The sequence below is a fragment of the Sorex araneus genome, chromosome 2 (genome assembly GCF_027595985.1).
Source record: "Sorex araneus isolate mSorAra2 chromosome 2, mSorAra2.pri, whole genome shotgun sequence".
NCBI lineage: Eukaryota > Metazoa > Chordata > Mammalia > Eulipotyphla > Soricidae > Sorex > Sorex araneus.
The window spans coordinates 329,152,654-329,179,341 of NC_073303.1; the positions used below are offsets into that span (position 1 = coordinate 329,152,654).

Sequence of the window (26,688 nt, forward strand, 5' to 3'; positions counted from 1 at the left end):
CCACAGGTCCTTTAAAACATCACTCTTTAATGCTTGTCAAGAGATTTCAATTAAAGATGAGCAACAAACTGTTCAAAAACCTGCCCTCTGGCAAGTGCTGCTGATTAAAGGCAAGAACATAGGTGTTAATGCAGCTAACACAGGCTGGTGAAAACCGAGAGCTGGTCAGGCTGCACTGATTCCTTTCTATGCTTGTGAAAAGGGAGCACATTGCAAAGCCACCCAAAAATATTCCTTGAGTGACAGAAAAATCATTCTCTATAATCAAACATGGACATGGTGCAGAACAGATTCCTTTATAGGTTTAGCTTATTCTTTTAATGATTACACAGTAATTACTGTTTTGGCTATACTCTGTGAACGTAAGGCAGGCTTACAAGTCTAGAACACAAGCAAGAGAACAAACATGTCTCTAAATTTATCACCAGAGACAAGTATGCAGTATTATTTTCCATAATCTTAGACATTTATTAATGATCTTATTGCTTTAAGGATATTTAAATATAATTGTGACAATATAAGCAGTTTTTAATTTCTTCATGCTAGCTTAGCCCCATAGGAGTATATTACTTATAACTTTGGCCAAAAATTTTTTTAAGAAATTAAGGCATGGGAAGGTGAGATAGTACAGCAGGTAATTGGATTAGATCTCTGGGACCCCAAATGGTCCCTGAGCAGTGCCAGAAGTGATCTCTAAGCAGCATTGAGTGTGATTCAAACACCTCCCCCCATCCGCCCGCAAAAAACAAAAAAGAAAGAAATTCAGAGAATTACTCAGAAAGTAACGAGAAGTCAATCAAATTTCTGTTACAATATTTAGTGATTACCACAAAATAAAGCTACAAAATGACAAATTTTAATATCTCTTGTGTTCAGTTCTATAAAATCTTAGAGAATATATGTAGTTCTCATTGATGTTTCTGTTCCTCCATGAAGAATGAGGAACTTCTTCTGAGTATGGAGACAAAAATATCAGAGACTTGAGGAGAGGAATTACATTAGAAACTATTGTTGTGTTTTATCCTTACTATAGAAAAGCAGAGAAAACTTGTGTTGAATACCTAAATTAATCATTGTAACCATGAACAGACATCCAAAACTATCTTTAATAGTATACTCTCAAACTGGACTTGATCCAACTTACACTTGGTGTGATCCTGACTAAGTAACAACATTCTCTGTTTTAATTTCTTCATCTGCATAGTGGGACAAATAATAGGATTCATTTTAGAGAAATATTTTAAGATAAATATGAAATCATTTTAAGTACCAACAATACTAAGCATGTTGGCAAAACTATTTAAGGAAAACCAAAATATGTGACTAAAGCTAAAATATTCATAAATTAAATAAAAATATTTAAAAACTAAAAATGAAATATGAGATGAAAATGTTATAGATAATGGAGAAGATATTACAGTCATGAAGCAATAATATAAATGAGGAGCAATCTGTTAACAAGTTAAAAAAAATGTATAGCATGAAAAGTTATACTTAGCAGATTAGCTAGGAGATACATAGCAATCTGTTTTGTCACTACAAAATCAGCTTTATTCTACTGCCCCAGTGAGACTGCATTTTCAGCAAGTGGAACTTGAAAAGAAATGTGTCACTGCTCATTATTCATGCTATGAGACTGTGGCCCAGTTTTATGGAGCTAGAGAGTCCTTTGTTCATTATTATGGCAGTATGGAAGAAATTAGGCAGAAGTATTGAGAAGTTTTATTACTGCACTAAGGAGTTTGAACTTGGGGTTTACTCAAGTATTTATTACATGTAAATGGGAATATAACCATAGTGAGAATTCAGGAAATCCATCTTTTGGCCAGATGGAAGATATCTAAAATTTAGGAGAGGTTGGAGGGGTAGGGTGCAAAGACTAGATGCGATTAGGAGATTTGTGTGATCTTCTAGGCATAAAGAGAGAAGGCTCACGTTATAGAAGCATCAGTAGATGGAGGGAAAAGTAAAGGAAAAAGAAATTTTGGCAGTAATTAGTTTTCTTTGGGTATAGGGAGTTGAGATGCCAGGATAAGAAATAAAGTTGACATAGATTATTTTTTTGAGGATTATAGTGACTTTGAAGATGTTTTGACTTATGATCATCATCCTGTTCATATCAAATTGCTTCCTAGCTATTTCCTTGTTCCCCATCTTTTTTTTTGTCAGAATTTGTGTTCTCTAAACTTGACAGCAGGAAATTTTTAAATAGATTTCCTTTCTCATCAAGCAACACTTCTTCTCTTATGCTTACAGCCAAGACCTGTTCTTCCATGCCCTCACCTCTCTTGCACTTAAGGAAATGTCAACATGCTCATTTGACATCTCCACAGCTAGATGGAAATGTATTTGATGGTCAAAATTTTTTGTATCTTGGTGTTTTTTTCTACTAGCAGAAGCCCTGTGATACAATGGATATTCAGTGGGTGTTTGAAAAATACCTAACTAATAAGTGGACTGAAGAAGAGTATGAATATAGTGTAATCTCTACTTCTTGAGAGAATTGAGGAGACCGAATAGCAACACCTGAAAAGATAGACAACACTAGAAAACACAATGACTGTTAAGACAACAAACACAGGCAAACTTTTTTTTTCTATTACCCTTTTATTTTATTCACAGATATTCCTTAAAAAAAAAAAAACAACCGTGGAGGATGGGGACATCGAGCAAGGGTTAAGCATTTGCCTTGAATGCTGCCAACTCCAGTATAGTGCCCTGAGAACCACCAGGTGTCATCCTGAAAACAAATTGAAGGTTGTGTCAACCAGTTTTAAACAAGTCTGTTCACATCACTCTAACCTAAATGAGCTTCATAAGACAAATTGATAAATATTGTGTACATTTTAACTGCTCCACCTATCAGCTGTTTTATCTCTCTTTCTCTGACTTACTAAAAACCCTACACTGTGAGTTTCCTGGGCACATGTGTCACCCGAATCTCCCCTCTTGAGATGTGTACTTTCATGCTTTCCTGTCTGATGCTGGGATATGTGTAGGGGCTCTCTCTGCCCTTGGAGAAGCCCAGGTTCTCTCTTGAGCATATTACTCTCCACTCTCTCCCACTTTCTCTTCCTCCTTCCCTTCAAAACTTCCAAATAAAATCTGTATTTACTTCAAAAAAAAGAACAAACCCTACACTGTGATAAGAAGAGTTACCTATAGTAAGGAAAGAAAATCAAAAGCCGAGAGAGGCCCAAAGCTAGGCTTCTTCTGCCAGTAAGTCAAGTTGTGACTGCAAAGCAAATGTTCCTTAAAAAAAAAATTAAAACTATTACTCCAGTGAACAAAGTTAAAAATATGGACCAGTCTTTTGTTGGTTTTAGTGGTCTTGAAAGCTGATCAAACCAGTTATCTTCCCTCAAGACAAACCTAATTCAACACTAGATTCCAATTCTCTTATTCTCTCTGCCTGCTGAGAGAGGTGAGGAAATTGTTGAGAAAAGTTCAGAGTAGTTGAGAGGTTTCTAAGACTTAATGAAAGAAATCATCTCTGTAAAATAGCGTGCAAATGAAGCAGCACACTGAGATCATTGCTGAACTGGCAATACCAATCCAGAGTTTCAATGAAGGCCAAATCACCCTAAGATTTAAAGAAGATGCCCTCACAGCTGGAGGGGAGTCACAACCTGGCTTGAGAAAGTGAGAACATAAAGATAACCCTGGATTTCTTAAACTCAAAAGCACTACTGATCTACCATGCCATGGGTGGCTTTTCTTTATTAGGAATTATATCTTGTCCCATCCCGACTAATTCCTCCAGCCATCATTTTCTTAGTGATCCCTTCTCTATTCCATATGCCTTCTCCCCTCCACTCATGAAACAGTCATTTTTGTAATGGTAAGGATATGAGAGTCCCAATCTTAGAGCAACTTTAAGTTTAGAACAGTATTGTTAACTATTTTCATCATGTTATCCTGAGATGTTCAGAAAAATCTTTATACTGGAAATATACTGGAAATTTGTCAACTTAGGCCATATATCTTTGTTTTATGCCCTCCTCCTTCCTCCAAAAAAAGCCCTGATTATTTTTCTGTTAGTTTGTCATTTTCAGAATTTAGATATAGGTGCAATCATATACTAAGTACTTAATATTATCTTGCTGACTTATTTCACTTTACATAATGCCCTCCATGCATCATATTATATCAGGCACAATTGCCCTCCCTTTTTTTCAGGGTTATTACCATTCCCACTAGTGCTCAGGAGATATTCCTGGCTCTGTGCTCAGGAGTAACCCGACAGTGCTCAGGGGACCATGTGTGGTACTGACACCAGGGCTCAAAATTGGATCAGCAGAATATAAAGCAAGCATCTTCATCCTTGAAGTATATCTCCAGTCCCGTGGTTTGCCTTCCCTTCATCTTGTATATGCTATATCTTCTTTATGCATTTATTCATCAGTAGACATTTAGACATCTTCCCTATCTTGGCTCCTGTGAAGAACATAGCAATGTCAATAAAGGTACTGTTATCTCTTAAGATTCTGAAATTGTTTCCTATGAATACATATCCAGAAATGGGATTGCTAGGTCATACAGTATCTCTATTTTAAGTTTTTTTAGGAAACCACATGTTTTCCATGATGACTACACCAATATACACTCCCATAAGCACTGTGTCATTCATTAATGGGAATAACAAGACAAATCCAACTCATTCATGAGAAGATAGCGTATACTCTGCCATGTGTTGTTACACTAAAGTTTTCCATTACCAGTATGGTGAGATAAAAACCCTATCCTGCCACAGACATATTATCCTGTCCTTAGTAAAACACATTCCTTGAGAGAAAGTACTTCCACCTTATTGCACCTCTTTATCCTCATCATCTAGGAAAATACAAGTGACATTTCAGCCTTAATATGACTCTTCCATAGGTTTCAACATAAAAAATAGAACTCGATAATTATGTGGTTATATTTTAATAGTAATTTGAAAATAATCTGAAAAATCATTCATCTAATCTCTGGTTAGTAGATTCTTTGTCAATCCTTTAAAAGGACATTAATGCCAGATAGAAAACAGTAACTGGTCATCTGCTTCTTCATGGAAGTGGTCAGCAGATAAGAGGATCTTGGCACATAAGGGAGTTAAATGAGAATTGGAGGATTGTGGGTATTGTTCCCTTCTGGTTTCCTTAGTCAGGCGCTTTTCACATTTGTTCTTGCACTTGTTCTTTTGAATAACCCATTTTGTGAATTGGTTCAAAAGTCAGAAAAGGAAAACAAAATGTTTAAAAAGTGGCATATGGAGCACTTCTGTTGCTTAAATAGTGATCACTATTTTTTCCCCATCACTGGTTTTGGTTGGTCTGTCTTCACAGGAATATAAGCAGAAGTTAGGAAATGCTGGGCATGTAAATTTATTTTTATTTTTGGACAGATGTGATATATCTTTAGAAGTTATTAATATCCAGCAGCTGTACCTCTCTGAAAAGCTTGGGGTTTTTTCCTTTAATCTTAGAGTAATGACTCTTTAGCTTTCTGTTTAGTCTTCCCGGAAGTTTTCTGCTGCTTGGATTTAAGCATGATAAGAGAATGTAAACACCTTTTAAGTATTGCAGGGGCTGGATAAATAATACAGGGCTTGGACCACAGGCCTTTTATCAGCCAATGCTGTTTCAATCCCAAACTCCACATGCTTCCCCAAGCATCACTTGATATAGCCCTGGAGTCCCGAGAATGCTCCTCAGTGTAAGCCGAGTAGTCCTGGGACGACCAGGTCCCAGCAGCACTGCCTTCCTGGACCCTTCCATTAAGCTAGTCCAGTTGGCCAAGAACCACAAGTAACACAAACCTGTGAGCACTTCTTGGGAGTCTCCCCAAGATAAGTATTATTTTGTGCAATTATACTTCTAAAAATGCAATTAGATGTCTATTTTATAAAAGCAAGTTAATGTCTTTATTTTACAGGTATCTGAATATAATTACTATATTGTCAAATTTCTATTAAACAAATTGCACAGGTAGAGTGCCAACATGAAGAAAACATTGAACAGAGATTGTTTTTGGTGTTTATTTTTATGACATTCTTTGTTTTTTCAAATGATTTGTGTGTTAATTAAGCAAGTGAATAGTCAGATTCACCACATTTGAATTGTTTATCTCACCATCTGTTGCAAAAAAAATTGGAAACTAATACAAATTATGTAGTAGGTTCAATTCCCTGAATAATGTTTTAAATGGCTATTGGCTAAGATCCATAGGTTTATGTAATAAACAGGTATAAATTCTTAAGGCAAATCACCATGTAATTGTGAAATAGTTAGCCAATATATAAACAAATGAAAATTATATTTATTTTGCTATGATGGAAATGCTTCTCATTTAGTGCATGAGTCGTTTGCTATGCCTCATACTTTACCAACCCATTTATTTCACACCACAGCCCAAATTTTATGCAGAGACTTTTCATTACTTTTGTACTTTTCATTATTTATTTATTTGACTTTGGAGCTATATCAGGCAAATAATGAGAAAGATACCTATAAACAGATGGGGGAAATTGATACAATCTCACCATGATTGACACCAGGCCTGTAAACACCCAGGATAAAACTCCTGGTTAAAATGCCACCTGAAACATTTGAGAAGCCAAGGATTTAAGCCACACATCTAGCACCCCAACCTTGAAGTTCTGTCCCTATGAAGCAAAACCCAGAACATTGATATCTGGAAGTCAGTACTTTTTGTGTTCACAAGTTCCAAAAAGCTAGAGCAAATTGATACACAGTGGGATACTATCTGGCCAGATTTGATATTTAATGTATAATAAAATATTGGACCAGTTGACATTTCAGGAGAGAACAGATATTAAAAAGTCTAAACTCAGGACCACTTCATCCCTAGCAAAAGTAACATGAAAGAAATTGAGAATATTTGTGTGAAACTTTGGGGGGAAATGCATATAAACAGGCTTTCAGTAGGAGTAGTTTTGTTTTCATTATATTCAGTATCATAATATTACCAGCTTCATTTTTTTTTTGCTAGGCTCCTGAGGTGTTGGAAATGATAAAAATCTTCAAGCTTAAAGCTTTTCATTTTTTTATATTGGTGTGACATGTGGTTGTGTGAGCTCTACATATTACCTCAATGTGTTCATTTACTCCCCAGTAAAGCAATAGGGGCACAAATGACTATTCTAAAGATGTGATATTTTGTTCTTACATTATATGAAGGCTTATTTATTCTCACTTTATATGGTAAATAAGGTTTACTAGATGCCTGTGCTTTGGTACTGTATTAGGTAGTGACGGAGCTATGAATTTGTTTCCCCGCTCACACCTGGCTTCAATGCGCACTGAATGCTCTGAGGCTGGGGTAAGTCTCGGGCTATGTTCTGTGCCCAGGTGCCACTGTACATAGAGCTGCTGACTGGGCAGTGCTCTGTGCGCTCTGGCTGGATTCTCTGCTTTGACAGGCTGAATGCCTGCCAGCTCTGAGTAGGCTTACAAATTAGATTTTGTGCACATGCATAATGAGAAAAGCAGGTCTTCGAGCTATTGGCCCTTCTCTAAGAACCACAGGACCAATAAAACGTTTAGCGGTGTCATCAATCCTTCAGGTCAAATGTGCTGTGAACCTAAATACATATTATTGATTTATATGAGTGTAAATACTTTTTTTGAGGGGTGGGGGCTTTTGGGGTCATACCCAGCAATTCTCAGGGGTTATTGCTGGCTCTTCTCTCAGGAATTATTCCTAGCATTGTTTGGGGACCATATAGGATGCCAGAGATTGGCCGCAAATGCCCTACCCACCGCACTGTCTCTCCGGCCCCAGGATTACTATACTATGCCAGTACCAGAGTAACAATATCCCCGCTCCTCCACTGCTCACAGTATACCCTACTTTTACACTATCTGAAGCTAACATTTTGTTCATTGAACATCATTTATTTTATGGTGTTTATTTTCTCATTATTTTTATTTTGTGTATGTGGGTTTGGGGCCATACTGAGTGATGCTCACGGGACCGTATAGGATGCTAGGGATCAAACCCAGGTTGGCCTCCTGCAAGTCAAATGCCCCTCCCACTCTCCAGCCCCAATTTTAAGTGAGGTAACAGGGTTACACTCATGTTAACATTTATGCTTTCTAGTGTACAATGTTGCTGTACCTCCACACCAAAGAGACTCCTCCCAATCTTTATTTCCCTTCTAATATTATCATTAGATAGTGAAAGTGTGAATAATGAAAGTGTCCATTTACTTGCTTAGCTGTGTTACATACTGCATATGAGTGAAATCATCCATATTTGTCTTTCTCTCCTGAACTTTTGTTTTGCTTAATATGACACGCCTTTAGCTCCATCCACATGGTAATATTCTATCTTTTCTCCTACTGGCATAGTGCTCTGTGTGTATCAAAATGTCACTGTCACTGTCATCCTGTTGTTCATCAATTTGCTCGAGCAGGCACCAGTAACACGATAGCACAGTGGGTAGGGCATTTGCCTTGCATACGGCCGACCTGGGTTCGATTCCTCCATCCCTCTCAGAGAGCCTGACAAGCTACCCATGGCATATTCGACATGCAAAGAAACAGTAACAACAAGTCTAACGATGGAGACATTACTGTATATCAAAATAATATCTTTATTCACTTACCTGTATTTTGGATTGTTTCCATATCTTGGCCATTATAAAGACTGCTGCAGTGATTATATCTATTGGTGATTATATCTATTTGTGTTAGTGGTTTTGTGTCTGTGTTCTTGGTGGAACTGCTGAGCTATAGGTAGTTAAATTTTTAATTTTTGATAATTTTCATTATTATTTTCCATACAGCCTGAACCAAATGACATTTTCTACTGATAATTAAAGAACTTTTTTCATTGCATTTCACAAATACTGATTATTTCTAACACCGGCCATTCTAACTGGGATTACTCATCATTTTGATTTTATTTCATCATATTTGATGCTATTGTTGTTGATCTTTTGAGTGCTTTATCTATCTTGGATATTAGCCATCTATCCAGATGTATGGTTTTCACATATTTTCTCCCATTCAGTAGAGTATCTTTTTATTTAGCCTAAGTTTCTTTCATCATGCAAAACTTTTTTTTTTTGGTTTGATGTAGTCATGCTTTATTTTTCCTTTTGTTTCATTTGCCAGTATCATTGAAGGCACCTCTGTGGTTAATATCTTAAGAGAGTACTGTCACTGAGGTTTTTTTTTTAGATGTATTTGTATGGTTTTTAGTCTAATATTGAGGTGTTTAGTCTATTTTGAATTGCCTGTTATGTGACATAGGAGCCAACTTAAGTTATTTGCATGTGACTATCCAGTTTTTCTTCCCCCACTTAATCCTTTTTCACTAATGAATTGCTCATACATCCATCGGTCTGATTTTATTCCAGTACTATACTGTTTGATTACTATAGCTTTACAGTACTGCAGAGAGCATAATGTCTCACATACTTTTGGTTCTTGGAATTAATTTTCAGGGATTTATGATTTTATATAAACTTTAGCAGCATTTCATCAATGTCCTTGGCATTACTGCATGATAATTTATAATAACTAAGACATATAAGAACCTAAGAATACATTGAGATACAAAAGATAGAAAATTGTGCCATTTGCAACAACTGTGGATCTTAAGGACATTGAGCCAAGAGAAAGGCAAATGCTATATTATCTTGTATGTGTAATCTTAAAAAAAAAAAACATATAAAGGAAGCATTGAGTGGAAGTGATCAATACATATAAGCTTCCATCTATAAAATATGTTCTTGGGATATAATAAGCCGTATGATCAGTATTGTTAATATTTTACACTTCAGAGTTGATAATGATTTTCTTCACCAAAAAATGTATGAGTATCCAAAAAATGTACATATGAAACTAAGTGTTCTATGTCAATTACATTAAAATTGCTTTATAAAAAAGGAATAGGGGAGCTGATTTTTCCTGGGACAAGTAATTAAAGAAGTTTGATATAGTAGGCTGTTTGCAACTATGACTAAAAAAAAATCAGCACTCCTAAAGTATACTTCTAGACTCAAGGAACCTAATTAACTTAGTGGGAATACAGCAGTAATTTTCTCATGGGTGGAAGAGAGCATGTTAATAAAGAATTAAAAACTAATAATGGTCATTCCCATGGAGAGACATGCTAGCATTTTAAGTACTTTTAGAACCCTCTTTAATAAAAGGATAACGTTCTCAAACACAGTTTAATCATGCTCTAGCCATAGAAACTAAGTGGGGTGCAGGAGCTTTGCTAGTCCACTATAGTTAACAAACTTTCCCATTGACAAAAGTGTATCCCTAATTTACTTTGTCTCATTAGGAAATAGTAATCACACTGGTATCAGGTAATACCTTTTATACCCAACTCTCAGAAACTGGAGTAGAGTTTCCCACATTTAATTACACTTATTGTGCCCCACAAGAGAAAAAACGCTCAATAGTTCCCTGAAATTTGCTTAAAAAGGGAAAAGAAAGTAGTAGTCAAATTACAAGTGGGGGCTACTATAGCCCCCTGCATCATACAAGCACACTCCAGGAAGCAATTTCATCCATTTTTGGAAACACTGGAGAAGATACAAAGGTACAGTAATAGCATTGTAACCTTTATGACAAAGGAGCACATGCATGGAAGAATAAACTAGAAGCAAGGTATAATTTGATATATATAACTATACATAAAAAATTATCCCTGAAAGATCAATGAAGTTTCTCTGGATGAAGAAATAGACAGGGAGATGCCTATTTGAAGAGAAATGCCATAAGGGCATGTGGGTGTAGGAGAAGGTACATATCCAGGGAATGAGGACATTCATTCCTTCATGGAGTGAACAACTGCTGCTTAAGAGAAATGAGATATTGAAAGGAAATTTTAAGTAGTGATGACCTTCTCCTCGGGATTATTCTTTATCTGTAGTCACTGGACAGGACTAAAGGCTTCATTTTAATGGGGTTCTATCATAATAAAACTGTTCTTTAAAATGACTGTGGTGGCAGAAGGAATACATTCGAAAGAGAGAATGTAGTGAAATAACAATAAGAGCAAAGGCACAGCTTTGCCCACCCAAGCACAGACTATAGAACCAGAGTTGGTCCCTGATTCAGTGCCTCCTGAGTCACAGGTTTAAATGCCATACATCTGCTACTCATACCCTAACAAGATGCCTGTTTCACTAGATCATGCTGAAATTCTCAGCCACAGAACCAGCTTTTTGAGATATGACGTCCTGCTTATTCAGCACTGTAGCACTGTCATCCTGTTGTTCATCAATTATCTTGAGCGGGCACCAGTAACATCTGTTTTGAGAGTTGTTGTTACTGTTTTTGGCATATCTTATATGCCACAGGTAGCTTGCCAGGCTCTGCCGTGTGGACAGAATACTCTCAGTAGCTTGTGGGGCTCTCAAGAGAGGGTTGGAGGAATTGAACCTGAGTTGGCCACGTGCAAGGCAAATGCCCTACCCACTGTGCTATCGCTCCAGTCCTGCTTATTCAGATATTTATTATATTGCCTTGAGAAACCCCTTTATCTTTGTTTCGGGGTGCATGTTTCAGGGTTTTTTTAACCATTAAAATACAAATAGTCACCATGTCTTAGCTTACTAATCTGTGAGGTAGAGATTTCCAAAAGTTTCCTTTAAAAGAAACTCATGACTTCTGGAATCATTTTAAGAGGAATTATATGTGCAGGCTTAAAGACACTAACTCTGGAACCATTCTATTGGGTTGAATCATTCACTAGCTCAGAATACAAAACAAATTCTTTGAATTCTTCATGCCTCTCACTCCTGGTCTCTAAGTGTGATTTCTTAATAATAACACCTTCTAGAGTTGTTATTAAGGTTGAAATGAGTTCACAATTTGTAAAGCACAGTCCTTGCTCAATAGCCACTGCCTGATCAGTTGCAATAGTCACTATTATCCTGTGACTTCTGTTTTACATTTTGTATTTTTAGGACTTTTACCATTACCATGGTACAGAAAAAAATGACTATCAACAACCCTTAAGTCCTATTCCCCCAAACCTATGACTATATGGCAAAAGAAAGACGACAGCAAGTAAGGTGGTTGCCATGCACACACCCACCCAATATGGGTCCCCTGAGCCCTACCAGGAGGATGCCCTGAGTATAGCTAGGTGTGATTCTGAAAACAAAAAGTAGATGAATTTGTTATTAAAATTGTGACTTTATTCTGGGTTGTGTAAGGTATGAGAGGTGAGATGTGTATTTCTGACTCTGATCCCAGTATGTGAACTTTTTTGCAACAACTATCAAATTTCTCAGGCACTTGCTGGTATATTAGGATTAAATTAATTCTGACACTACTACCTAGAGACAGTCAGATCCTACAAGTTAAGGACACCATACCACAACCTCCACATTAGATGCCAACTATATTACTATGCTCTCACCCATGCTTGGTTTACCACTGTCTAGAGAATACAAATAATGCCCTGTGCCCTCCTTGAGTTCCTTTAATTTGCTGGAGTGACAATTTCCACGTCTTCTCTGAACATGCCACACTCCCCACAGGGTGACCCAATCAGGAACTCTCCAAGCCCCATCCTTTTAGAAACTTTACACGTATTCTGGGCACAGTTGACTAAATCATTGGCCATTCATGCTTGGACTCAATTTCCAGGTCTCCTCTCCTTCCTGGAGGAGGGGGATAAGAGGTGAGGTTCCAGTCTTCTAATGACAGTTTACTCCTCCTGTCCTCACCAGCTTCCATTCTCAAGCATTGGACAAGCCATTTCATTAACATAACAAAAGACACTTTTATTGCTCTCATGGAAATACAAGTATTTTAGGAGCTCTGTTAAAAACAGGAAGACCAAATATATCTGTATTATAAATTGCAATTATTATTATAAGTTAAGTAAGTAGAAGGAAAAGAGAAGAGTATGAATGGAATTTAACCAGTCAATGCAAGTTTTTCAAGTGGAAAAAAGACCCAGAGGCTGATGAGAATTTTTTATGTGTAGTGCACTGTCTGATGTACAGGAGCACACAGTGTCACAGGGAAATCTCTATGCCCAGTTAGTATATGAAATAAAAGTACAATAGAAAGTAAGGCAAGTGGACTTGAGTCTCACAGGTTCAGATTTAAGCTCTGTTGCTTGGGTGAGACTGCTGAAGATACTTTTAGAGACCAGGTAGAAGTTGGGAAACCAAGTATCTGCAAGAGGCGAAAACTTCCCTCTAATTGAGTCTTGAAGGCTGATTTGATGACAGCAGCCAGGTTAATACTAGAAAATAATACAAACATATAACTTTTAATATCACAGTAAAAATGCGCATTATCAAAAATTATATGAGATTTCAGAGCTTATATACTATCCGAGTATATAAGATGGTATCAGATATACTTTGAGTGAATGAAGGTAAGATATATGCCACTTAAAAGAGCAAAATGATTTTGTGGAATGATAGCACAGCCAGTAGGGCATTTGCCTTTCATGCGGCCAATCCAGGTTTGATTCCTCCATCCCTCTCAGAGAACCCAGCAGGCTACCGAGAGCATCTCACCCACACAGCAGAGCCTGGCAAGCTCCCTGTGACATATTTCATATGCCCAAAACAATAACAAGTCTCAAAATGGAGATGTTACTGGAACCCAGTCGAGCAAATTGATGAACAATAGACAGACAACAGTGCTATAGTGCTACAGCCACAGTGTCACTGCTCTCCAGTACGACACAGACAGTGACCAGTTCCATTCCATCTGCATGGAGGTATGGGAAATGGTCCATCCCACCCCACTGCCACCTCTGCCTCCCACAGCCTTTAGACACTGTGGCTCTCAAGCTGAATTTATGCTCTTGGCAGGAAAAGGAAAGGCAATCCTGACCATGTTTCATTGCCTGCAATTGCAGAAAGAATGCAGAAGACCAATGCACAGCAAAGAACACACATTCAAGAGAGAATATAGATTTTCCAGAGAAACCCATAAAGTAGGGGATTGTGTGTGGGAAATTCAAGGGGAAGAATAAATAACCCCAATCAACAAAAACTGAGAACTGGTCTTCAGCAGCAAATTTAGCCCAAGCATGTGTGGCTTTTGGGGAAGGGATGGAGGATGGGGAAGGTGGGGGTGGCAGAAGACACTGGTGAAAGGTGTGGTACCAGAATGTTTTGTGCAGGAAACCTTACCCATTAACAGTATTATAACCCAAGGTCCCTAAAATAAAATTAGAGGCCAGAGAGATAGATCCATGCTTTACATATGGGATGCCCAGCTTGGATCTTCTATGCATTCTCAGAAAAACTGGTCTTATGGGTCTTTTTCCACAACTAAGACCCTTGTTGTGGAGGACAGAGAAAGAATTTTCCTGTATTTGTTGTTTTCTACTGCCTTCAGCTCAAAATAATATTATGACAAAGGAATATATTTTAGGATGGCATATTATACCATCCTTCACATTCAATAAATCTTAACCCTTTGTAAATTTGAAGGTAACTAGGGCTTTAACAAGAGGATAAACACTAAGTACTGAGTGGAATAAAGACACAGAAGTAAAGGTAACATTTTTGAGGAATGGTGACACTGTCTGGCCTGCACAAGGTGAAGGCTTAACTAGGTAGGTGGATAGGTGACAAGGCAGAGGCTATGTCTCTTTTCTTTCCTGACAAAATTCTAAACTTTATTTGGAATTTTCATGTCCTTTTTTTTATTGAGTCACTGTGAGATAGTTACAAAGCTTTCATGCTTGAATTTCAGTCATAAAATGATCAAACATCCATCTCTCCACCAGTGCACATTTTCCACCACCAATGTCCCCAATATCCTCCGCACTTCCCAACCCACCCCCTGCCTCCTTGGCAGACAATTTACCTTATACCCTCTCTCTACTTTTGGGTGTTATGGTTTGCAATATAGATACTGAGGCTATCACATTTGGTTCTTTATCTACTTTCATCACACATCTCCCATCCCATACAATTCCTCCAACCATCATTGACTTAGTGATCCCTTCTCTATTCCACCTGCCTTCTCTCCCAGCTCATGAGACAGGCTATCAACTATGAAGCAATATTCCTGGCCCTTGTGTCTACTGTCCTTGGGTGTCAGTCTCCTGTTATTTTATAATCCAAAAATGAGTGCAGTCATTCAATGTCTGTTCCTCTCTTTCTGACTCACTTAACTTAGCATGATACTCTCCATCATCATTCACTTATAAGCAAATTTCAGGACATCTTTCTAACAGCTGCGTAGTATTCCATTCTGTAGATATACCACAGTTTCTTTAAACAGTCGTCTGTTCTCTGGCACTTGGGTTGTTTCCAGATTCTGGCTATTGTCAACAGTGCTGTAATGAACATACAGGTGCAGATGTCATTTCTGCTGTGCTCTTTTGCACCCTTGGTACATAATCCTAGAAGTGGTATTCCAGGATCATATGGAAGCTCAATTTCTAGATTTAAAGGAATGCCCATATTGTTTTCAAACAAATCTGGACCAGTTGGTGTTCCCACCAACAGTGAAGGAGAGTACCTTTCTCACTACATTCACCCAAACACTGTTTTTTTTTTTGTTCTTTTGATGTGTGTCAGTTTCTGTGGTATGAGATGATGTCTCATTGTTGTTTTGATTTGCATCTTCCTGATGATTAGTGATGTGGAGCATTTTTTATGTGCCTTTTGGCCATTTGTATTTCTTATTTTTTGAGGAAGCTTCTGTTCATTTCTTCTCTCCATTTTTTGATGGGGTTGGAGGGTTTTTTATGATTTCTTATACATTTTATTTTCATATGATAGTTCACAGCAATTCATTACAGATACTATTTAAACACCCACCCAACCAGCAAGCATCTTCCCACCACAATAAGAAGGAAGTATGTGAAGGTTGTTGTATTTCATTCTGGGGTCATTTAAGCTCGTATATACAAGAATACAAGCAAGTATGTTAAAACCAAACACATGTCTGCTATTTTAGTACATCAGTGGGCTAAAGTATAAGAGGTCTCATAAAATTCTGTGTTGCTCTCTTCCGGTAGCTTTATTTTATAGTCTCTGGATCTTGGCCGTTGATGAGATTACATAGTGCCAGGCATTTTGTGGTGTGGCTGCCAAGCTACTGGAAAATGGGGGACCTGGGTGGAGAAGGCCTAGTTCCAATCTGAGCAGGCTTGGAGATCTCAGCCATGGGTCCCGCATACCTGCGTTCCTCTTTCAGTTCCTTCATGGGTGTGGCTCATCTGAGCACGTGGAGAGTGGCCTTGAGTATGGTTGTGGCTGGGTTCTAGAGATTTTCAACTGCCTCTCTTGGGGCGAGGAGGGAAACCGGGACACCTGGGCAGGCTCGGGCAGGGGCCGGAGCTCGGGCTCCGGCCGAGATTCGACCCGGGTGGCCATGCCTCTGCACAGCTGCGGGAATGCTGAACAAGCAGGAACCAGAGGCAGCTATAAGACTTGGGGTTCCGGCGAGTGCTTGCAACCATGTATGCGGACTGTGAACTAAGCTTTTGCCCCACGCCAGCTAACGGAGGAAATATCCTTCTCCCTTGGTCTCTCCTCCCTCCCAGGGGAGAAGGCGTGGTGTCCGACATTTTATGGGTACTTTGAGCAGGTATGAACTTTGTGGCGCAGGAAAAAAAAAATGTGTGCTTTGAACTTGAAATGGGACACCTGGGCAGGCTCGGGCTGGGGCCGGAGCCGGAGCTCGGGCTCCGGCCGAGATTCGACCCGGGTGGCCATGCCTCTGCACAGCCGCGGGAATGCCGAATGAGCAGGAACCAGAGGCAGCTATAAGACTTGGGGTTCCAGAGAGTGCTTGCAACCATGTATCCAGACTGTGAACTAAGCTTTTGCTCCATGCAGCTCCAGGAAGGGAAATGATTCAATTTCCAACTTTAATCTCCCTGGATTTGATTACTAAAATACAGAAATTGTAAACCACGTGGCCGCTACCGCGGCTGCGCAACTTTTTTTATCTCCTCATTCTCATCAGTGGAAAACTCAGTATCAAATATTTCCTTGTCAATAGGGCTGTATTCTTGGGGGATAAATTCCAACAAAAATAGTGAGTCTGTGTTGAAACTCCAACAACAATAGTGAGTTTTGTGTTGAGATATGGAATGTAATCAAGGTAAAGAGAAGAGTGAAATTTATCAGTTACCCAGGAAGGTGTGGAGGGTGGGGGTGGGAGGCATACTGGGGTTTTTGGTGGTGGAATATGGGCACTGGTGAAGGGACGGGTGTTTGAACACTGTATAACTGAGACATAAGCCTGAGAACTTTGTAACTTTTCACATGGTGATTCAATAAAATAAATTTAAAAAATAAATAAATAAACTGACCTTATATCAGAAACCCAAGGGAAATTTGGCAGAATCACTCCTTGGCAGGTGGGTTATTATACATTTGTGTTAAAACAAATCAAACTGTGGAATGTATCATCAAACCAAAATATATGCATCTTGCTTTAACAGGCTAAATTTACTCTGGGATCCATTCATTGGTTTACCACTGGAGATCCTGCTATTTGCTCCAGAGAATTCCTGATTGGATGACAAAAACAACAAGAACAGTAAGTCTCAGTACAAGAGCAATCTAGAAAACCATGGACATACTAATTTTTTTAATTAAGGACTGAATACATAGATTTCAAAGAAGTATTAGTGTTACCACTATGCCTTTTCAATTTAGTACATCAAATTAAAGTACATCAAACATACACACCTGGTAGCAATTATGGTCCCAAAGCTCCTAATGAATAAATTCCTTTCTTACTTTTTCAGAAATGTATTCCTGAAGAGAAAAGGTCAGTACACAACTAGAATAAATATAATCTTCTGTCCTTCTAAACTGAACATAAGCTATGCATAAAGTTAAAACATTATTTTAGTCATTTGGTATAATTATAGCAATTGAAGCTAAAAATCTGGACACATACTATATACTTTAAATTAATAACATAAAACCATGGTCACCACTTTTTAGTGACTTCTTCACAGAAAGATCAGTAAATATTCTTTTAGGTTAATGCTTTAGTGCTAAAAATAGAACTCTAACATTGACATATAATTGAAGAAGTTAACTAAAGTAAGAAGGAAAATGAACTATTGAGGAGGGAAGTTCTAGATTCTTAATCCATCTGCTCTACCAGAAGAAAGGGTAAAAAATGTTTCACAAAGTATGAACCCCACAGTAAAAAAACATTATCAGAGTGGTGGGGAAAAGAAGTTGGATAAATAGGATAGGATCAAATACAGTGTACAACATTGTAACTAGAATAAGCGGTGCTATATGACATGAAAATTAAGAAAATTAATTCTAAGATTTTCCCTCACAATAAAAATTTTGCTTCTTTTATTGCATCTACATGAAAAGATGGACATTAGTGTAGTCTATTGTGCTGTGTGACTTAAGTGTATACAGAGATGTATGTCAGTTATTTTTTAACGGAGCTAGAAAAGAATATATTCATTGCATAGAGAAACTAATTGAATTTCAGATGCCTCAAATCCTAGTATACTTCACTATGACTGAAACAGAGAAAATAGAAACTCAGAAACATAGAACATAAACCAATTTCTGAAGTCAAAGTAATAGTAGTCTTGCTTACATATGACTGATATATATTATTTGAGTATTAAATGACCTCTTATTAGTACTGTTTTCTTGATAAATATATCTTCTGTGTAGCAACTAGTCACCCATCTGCACTTTGTCTCCCTTCAGCCCTTATTAGCAAATAATTGACTTTCCTTCATGGTAGTATCAGTCCTGACATCAATATAGACTATTAATATACCCACACAGCACCTTTATGCACAAATGAAGGTAATGTCAACTTCTGGTTTTCATTTCTTGTTCCTTTTCCTCATCTTGGGTATTTTCTACATATTCATGTGTTATTAACTTTCTATTAACTGCCTTCATGTATTCATTTCATGAATTTACCTTTGATGCTAACATTTTCCTATTCACTGTCAAACCAATCATGAGCTATAAAATGGAGGAATTTTTGCTAAATTTAGAGTTTACCAAGTTTATAAACTGAACATAGATCAAGAATAACTTCCAGCACCTTGGAGATAAATCTGCCTCATTAAGCTCCCTATAGAAGGTAAAAATGAACCACAAAATAAGTTATATCCTAGACCATGGTCTTTTCTTCCTTCTCTTAATCTCAGCCATTTTCTTTCCATTCTTCCACCCAGCTGGTCTTGACATGGGCCCAGTGATAATTTCTCCCACAGTATAAATTAAACCTTAACTGAGGTCTATTATAAACTACAGCACCTTTCCGTGCACTTGTTTCTTATTTTTACCTTCCTTTTGGGATAATTCTTGACAAAGCCTCATCTTTCTTTGGTAAAGAATCAGACTAATGTCCTATTTATGAAAGAAAGGCGGAAGAGATGTTTAGGACTGTCTCCTGACTGCCAAGTGGTCATTTGGGATTCTGCTGAAGGACCAGCCTTCAGGAAAATTTCTGAAATGAGGAGCACAGAGATTCTTTAAAGACTGGAAGAGAAGAAACAGATCTTTAGAAATGTGAACATATATACTACTAAGGATTCAGGTATTAGCAGTATGGCCAGCATAACAAATAACATGTGGGGATGGGGAGAAGGGCAGAGTGATAGTATCATGTGCTGGGTGTGATCTGAAAAATAATTATGTGGGAACTAGAATCATATAATTGTCAGGGGTATACAGCTTTGTGGATTTCAGTTGTTTGTGTCCAAATAATTGAACTTCCCTGCATTTTTTCTTAACAAGCATGTTTGAAAAATACAAAGTAATCTGGAAAATGAGACCAAGGTGAAGTAATTTTTGTGTTCCCCAAATTGCTCCACAGAAATGGAGCAATTAGGGATCTCCATGGCAAAATCCCTGTCAGCATCTATACTTAAGTACAAGTATACTGGCAGTGGCTATAGTATAGTAGCACTGATATTTATAAGTTGATGACATCATAAGAAATTTAACATAATAAACATTAAATTTGGGGAAAACCATATCTGTATACATGGGGGTTGAGGAACAGAAGACACAGGATTTATGATGGCAATGGGAATGTATAAGGCCCTAAAAAAAATGGTTTACAAATATTGGCTCTGGTTATAGACCATCATTGAGGAGAAATTATTGGGAAGGTAATGCAATTTAGACTGTAAAGAAAAAATTGGAAAGTGGTAGAGGGGAAAGAGCCAGCAAAAATGAGACACAAGTAAGGACACATTGGTAAACACCTCAAGTGAACTCTAGAGCAGAAAGCTGTTCTGGCCCACATCTTCCAAAGAGCACTACTAAAAAACTTGGGTCAAGTAAGCATTCATAAATTTTAAAAGTCAGCATCAAAATTCTCAAAAATGGACTCAGAAATACAATTGAATCACAAATATTCCAAATAAAAATTAAAAAAAGTTTGCGTTCTTTACAAGAACACCATAAAGTATTTCAAACCTGATTGCTGCCCCAAAACTAGAAAAATAAAACTAGAAAAACAATAAATAACAGTGGGGTTACTGGAGAGATCGCCAAAGGCATGTGGAAAACTCACTTTCAATTCTTAGTATTACATGATTCCAAGCATAGCCAGGTGTAACTAAAAACAAACAAAAATTTAAGTGTAAAGAATATTCTATGTTATAAATGTATGTTTAAAAAAACAGACAAGAGGCAAGAAGATCCAAAGTATTTATAAAATATATAGAGATACAGCTCTTTCTTCAGTTAAAAATAATGTTTGTGGAAGTATTTATATTTCCTTGTGGAGAACTTGACATTGCCATAAAGTACAAACATGTATTTTTGTATTTTATAACAAGTATTGAGAAAAATGCAAGCCAATATTTTTGTAAAATAGAAGAACTCAAAACTTGGTGGCCAGTACTGGCATGGATTATACAAAGAAAGAATGGGGATGTAAATAAATTCAGGGAGTTCTGTGACATAAGATGTTAAATATTTATATTCTGATTTTAAGCTATTTGAGAAATAGTTGTTATATTCAGTTCTTTGGTTTCCTGAAAGCAGGAAATGAGTCTCATGTAAGATGCACCCACCCTTCCTACTCCACAAGGTGGAGAAACATTGTTAGTGCCCCAAGGAATTTAGGTCAGTTTAACCTATGTTAAAAAAAACTTTGTTCTATCAGCCTTTCACAATTTCACATACTTTTAGACAAGTAATAAAATCATATATTCTATTCATGATACATGTCCCAAATTCAGTGAAACTTCCCTATAAATTTTTCTCCCATTAATCTGTCCATTTTTATGCTAGAAGGGAGATAGTTCCCCTATTACACATGATATAGACACGCACATATGTACAAATGTGCTTCATGGGTAATGTTTTAAGCTAGAGCAATTACTGCTTCCACCTTTTCTCTGTAAGTCTTCCTCATAAAGCTCATGACTTGATTGTATTAAACCACTTTAGGTTTGGGGAAGCCTTAATATAATTGGTTTGTGTTCAAATTTTTAATATGATTTAGCCATATTTTAATATGCCAGACATTTAGAGCCTATAAACAAATATAAAAACTTAATACACATATTTTCAAAAAAACTTCAATACTACAAATATCAGTATGTATAGATATTGATTATATATACAGTTGTTTGGTATGGAATAGTCTGCAAACTATGCTACCATTTAACAAAAGAGTGATATAAACCTGTGTGTACTAATCATATATAGTCAAAAATTAAAGCGTAACTCATATAGCAATAAAATTATTACCTAAAAGTAGAGAAAAAAAGGGAAGGGGATAAAGACAGAAATTTGATTTGTAAATTTGAACCAAGACAACTGAGCACGGACAGCCAGTAGGTGGCATAACAACACCGAGTGGACTCTAATGAGAGATTTCCAACCGGAATTTGACTGAAATCTTAAGTGAAATGTTATAATAAAGACAAAAAGCAACTGTAAAGTTTCAACATTTTATTGGTGATAGTGTGTGTTTTTGATAAACAAGCCACTATGCCTGTGTTATTACCAAACTGAATATTTGACATGGCCAAAGAACACAGTAAAATAATAAAATGTTCTGTGCTCATAGATGAAGCTCATGACTTGAGTGTATGAAATCTGGAGTTGAACCCCAGCACTGCCCCCTGCCCCAAAGTAACAAAAACTTTTGCTATTGAATTTTAATGGGAAGTTATGGTGAACATGATTTTATTCAACCAAATATGCCCCATCTTCATTCCCAAAAAAGTATTTGGAAGAGTGTTCATCTCCACACACTTTTTCTACTAGAAGTAATCAAGGACTCCTTGAAAAAAAATAACTGATTATAAGTCTATGTTAGGAAATAAATGAGCTGAAAAGACCTAATTGAAAGGGCTCTCAAGATTGTCAGGCATAAAATGGGAAAATTTGGGTTATAATAGCTGCAATGGATTGAAATAAATCAAATGTATTAATATTCATGAATTCTTAATCATACTATTAGAAATTACAACATTTGATCATTCTTAGAAAACTTGAGAAAGGAAAAATCATCACTTTGCAAACTGATAAAGGGAAGAGATATATAGCGTTTATAGCCTTCCCTATACAAACTATTCCAAGTAACCAAGTTGTTGATGCCTATTAATCACTATGGATATATTCCATTCAACTAGTGAAGAAGAGATTTTATTCAATCTTACAGCCTTTCACGAGTTATTCAGTCTATATAATAGTCATCAATAACTGCAAATATCACCAAAAATCCACTGTGTGTTTGTGAATGGAAGAATAGAAGCCCTAGGTGTGGAATATTTTTCCCAAATGGAACTATCTGATGACATCCTTAGGTCTATCTTCTTTAGTATTAGCCACCTGTGGTTGTTTAGCATTTGAAATGTGTCTAGGCCAAATTAAGATAGGCTGTAAGGGACCCTCTGCGCCTAAAGACTTTGATTCCAAAGATGTAACACATTCGGGCATCCAGCGCAGCATCCAATAGCAATGCACTGGGACACCGAACTGGGCTACAACTCTGTGCTGCCGGGGGTGGATTTTTTTTTTTTCCTCCCCACCCTGTCTTCCTGCATGGAAAGCGGCGGGCTGGCGGCACCCATGTGGCAGGCGCCATCTTCTGTGACTCCAAACCCACAGGTATTCGGTTTTTACTTTTGGGGCTCCCAGGAACTCATGGGAAGGGAGCGTAACCGGCACACCCTTGGCCCAGATAAATCCGGAGCCTCTGAGCGCGAATCGGACACTCTGCGCCTAGAGACTTTAAATTCAGAGACTTCTTACAGCAATGCATTGGGACTGTGAGCTGGGCTATGTAATTTCTGGCAGAATTTTCCCTGGACTTTATACAGAAATCCAAAACCGCGTGGATGCGGTAGCGTCAGCGCGACTTAACATTTCTAATTGTCAGCAATGTGAAACGGTTCCATTTGAACAGGTCTGACTTGGGGGGGAAATTCCAAATAATAACAGTAAGTTTTTGTTGAAATATTGAAGGTTTTTAATGTAGCAGCCACCTCTGGACTGTGAACTAAGCAAAAGCCCCACGCTGGCCGACGCGGCGTGGCGTACACCATACTATGAGGCGCAGGAAGGGGGATGAGGGGGAAAAAGGAAAAAAAGAGAGAGAGAGAGAGAGTTATGTACTTGTAGCAGTGGGGCTACATATCTCTTCATTTCCAGCAATGAAAAACTAATTATCAAATGTAGTAGGTCTGTCTCTCTTGGTTGGAAACTCCACAACTATAGTGAGTTTTGTGTTGAATTATGGAATGTAATCAAGGTAAAGAAAAAATGAAGTGAAATTCATTAGTTATACAGTAAGGGGTAGGGGGTGGGGGCGGGGGGTATACTGGGGTTTCTGGTGGTGGAATATGGGCACTGGTGAAGGGATGGGTGTTTGAATATTGTATAACTGACATATAAACCTGAGAACTTTGTAACTTTCCACATGGTGATTTAATAAAAATTTAAAAAAAAAGATACGCTGTAAGTGCAAAACATATATTAGGGTGCATAACAGTAATTAAAGAATATTAGATACTTGGGGCTGGAGCAGTAGCACAGCGGGTAGCAACAGGATGACAGTGACAGTAACTATTATAGTTTTGTATCAGTAGTTTCACTATAACTATAGTACTGTGTAGCACTGTTGTCCCTTTGTTCATTGATTTGCTCGAGTGGGCACCAGTAATGTCTCCATTGTGAGACTTGCTGTTACTGTTTTTGACATATTGAATACACCACAGGTAGCTTGCCAGGCTCTGCAGTGCAGGTGGGATACTCTCAGTAGTTTGCCAGGCTCTCCAAGAGGAACAAGAAATCAAACCTGGGTCGGCCGCATGCAAGGCAAATGCCCTACCCGCTGTGCTATCGCTCCAGTCCATAACTATATGTAACACTGTAGCACTGTCATTCAGTTGTTCATCAATTGTTTGAGAGGGTACCAGTAATGTCTCCATGGTGAGACTTGTTGTTACTGTTTTTGGCATATCGAATATGCCACAGGGAGCTTGCCAGGCTCCATAACTATATAGTTATATATAGTCATATATAACTATATTGCAGAAATATCAACTGCTTACTTTACAGGATAAAATATATAGCAGGGGAAGAAAGGAAATGCAAGAGCAGAGTCTTCACAAAAAAAGATTAAAACTATCCCCCCAAAAAATCCATAAAGATGCTAGATCACTGTCACTGTCACTGTCATCCCATTGCTCATAGATTTGCTCGAGCAGGCACCAGTAATGTCTCCATTGTGTGACTTGTTGTTACTGTTTTTGGCATATCTAATATGCCATGGTAACTTGCCAGGCTCTGCCGTGCGGGCGGGATACTCTCGGTAGCTTGCCAGGCTCTCCAAAAGGGGTGGAAGAATCGAACCTGGATTGGCAGCATGCAAGGCGAATGCCCTACCTGCTGCACTATTGCTCCAACCCAAGATGCTAGATATTAGAAATAAAGAAAGTAAAAGGAAAATTTCCATGGAAAGCAAAATAAGACTCAATCTCACAGAGTAAAGAATCAGTGAAGTGTAAGTTAAATTTCCACCAGTGACTCAAATGAAAGACAAATTAGGAAAATGAAGAAATTAGATTCTATTAGACAAGGAAAGTAAAGAACCATAGAAGTCCAGGGAGCCAAGAAAACACCCTAATTACTAAATGAAAAAAGACACACACCAAGACACATCATTGTTAAATTTCAAACATCAATGATTAAATTAAAGGTTGCTAGGAGAGGAAATGCATATAGCATGCAAAGGCATCCTGATCAGCCTATGATCAAATTTCACCAGTCTAGGGAGACTTCAATGCCAGAATCTCTAATTCTTAAAGCTAAAAATATCCTGGCAGGAATTCTCCATCCTGTAAAATTATCAAATATGACTTTCAGAAACTGCAATCTTCTTGCTCTGATATTCACCATTTCTAAAATGTTTTGTGCCTAAGCATTATCATTTATGTACAATAGACTTCTACATATTAAGCTATGAAATTATCAATTTGACACCTCCACTATATTTTCTTTATTGCTTATAAAAAATTAGTGCATAGCAAATATATGAAAATTTAAATATGTCCTTACCAGATTTGTGGGGCACACAATGGGGAAAACGGATATGATTTAATTCAGGGTCGGAGACAGGGCTCAAAAGCACATGCTTTGCATTTGGAGATCTAGGTTTGATCCCAGACACTGCAATGTCTTTTAAACACTGCAGAGTATGGCAGGAGAAGAAATTACTAAGGTATAATCTCAAAGCTTTAAACTTTAGTCTCTCAGTTATATTAGACAGATCTATTTCTTCCTCTACTATTTTTGTATAGTAGAGGAAATTTTTTTGTACTATTGAAAGTCTTTTGTATCATCTCTATTTCTTCCTCTATTATTTTCCCCAAAATTATATATTAAATTAATATTATAAAAGTTGGGTTTGAATAAAGTTTATGCAGACTTTAATTTTTTTCAACTTTTTTATTGAATCACTGTGAGATAGACCCTTACAAAGCTGTTCATGATTGGATTTCAGTCATATAGTATTCCAACACCAATCCCTCCACCAGTGTACATTTCCCAGCACCAGTGTCCCCAGCCTAGGTTCCCTCCCATCACCCTCCACCCCCTACCTGCCTCTATGTCAGGTGCTTTTCCCCCTCCCCCTCCCCCTCTCCTATGCAATGAGCATAGGAGTGCAGATGGAGTTTTGGGTGCCCGGGATATATTCCCAGAAGTGGTATTGCTGGGTCAAATGGGAACTCAATTACTAGTTTTTTGAGAAATGTCCATGTAACTGAAATGTAATATAACTGTCATCCTGTTGCTCATTGATTTGTTGGAGCAGGCACCAGTAACGTCTCTCACTGAGAGACTTATTGTTACTGTTTTTGGCATATCCAATGCACCCGGGTAGCTTGTCCATATTGTTGTTAAAAAGACTGGACCAGCCAGCATTCCCACCAACACTGAAAGCGGGTTCCTTTCTCCCCACATCCATGCCAGCACTGGTTGCTCTTGTTCTTTTGGATGTGTGCCAACCTCTCCCCTTACAGCACTATCATAGTCGCAGTTTTGGTCATAGTCCCAGTCATCTAGTCCTCATCTTCTGGTCCTTCCCTTTCTAGTCCCCACTTTCCCCTTATAGCACAGGTATATAGAAATCATGAAGGGTTGGGGTACACACAGGTGACGTTGAACATTGTCATAACAACAAACAGAGGTAAAGCCACTCCTTCGGGGGAAGTTCAAGATTAACTCAAAGACAAAATTTCATC

General features: G+C 37.8%; 1 protein-coding gene across 6 annotated transcripts in view; it reads left to right on the forward strand.

Annotated features, from left to right (window-relative positions):
* DLGAP1 (DLG associated protein 1) overlaps positions 1-26,688 on the forward strand; it is a 938,748-nt gene that overhangs the window by 421,929 nt on the left and 490,131 nt on the right. For all 6 annotated transcript variants that reach the window (XM_055129437.1, XM_004605986.2, XM_055129438.1 and 3 more), the window contains exon 4: positions 17,413-17,510. The gene's annotated coding sequence lies outside the window, so the exon portion shown is untranslated. The remainder of the gene's footprint in view (positions 1-17,412; positions 17,511-26,688) is intronic.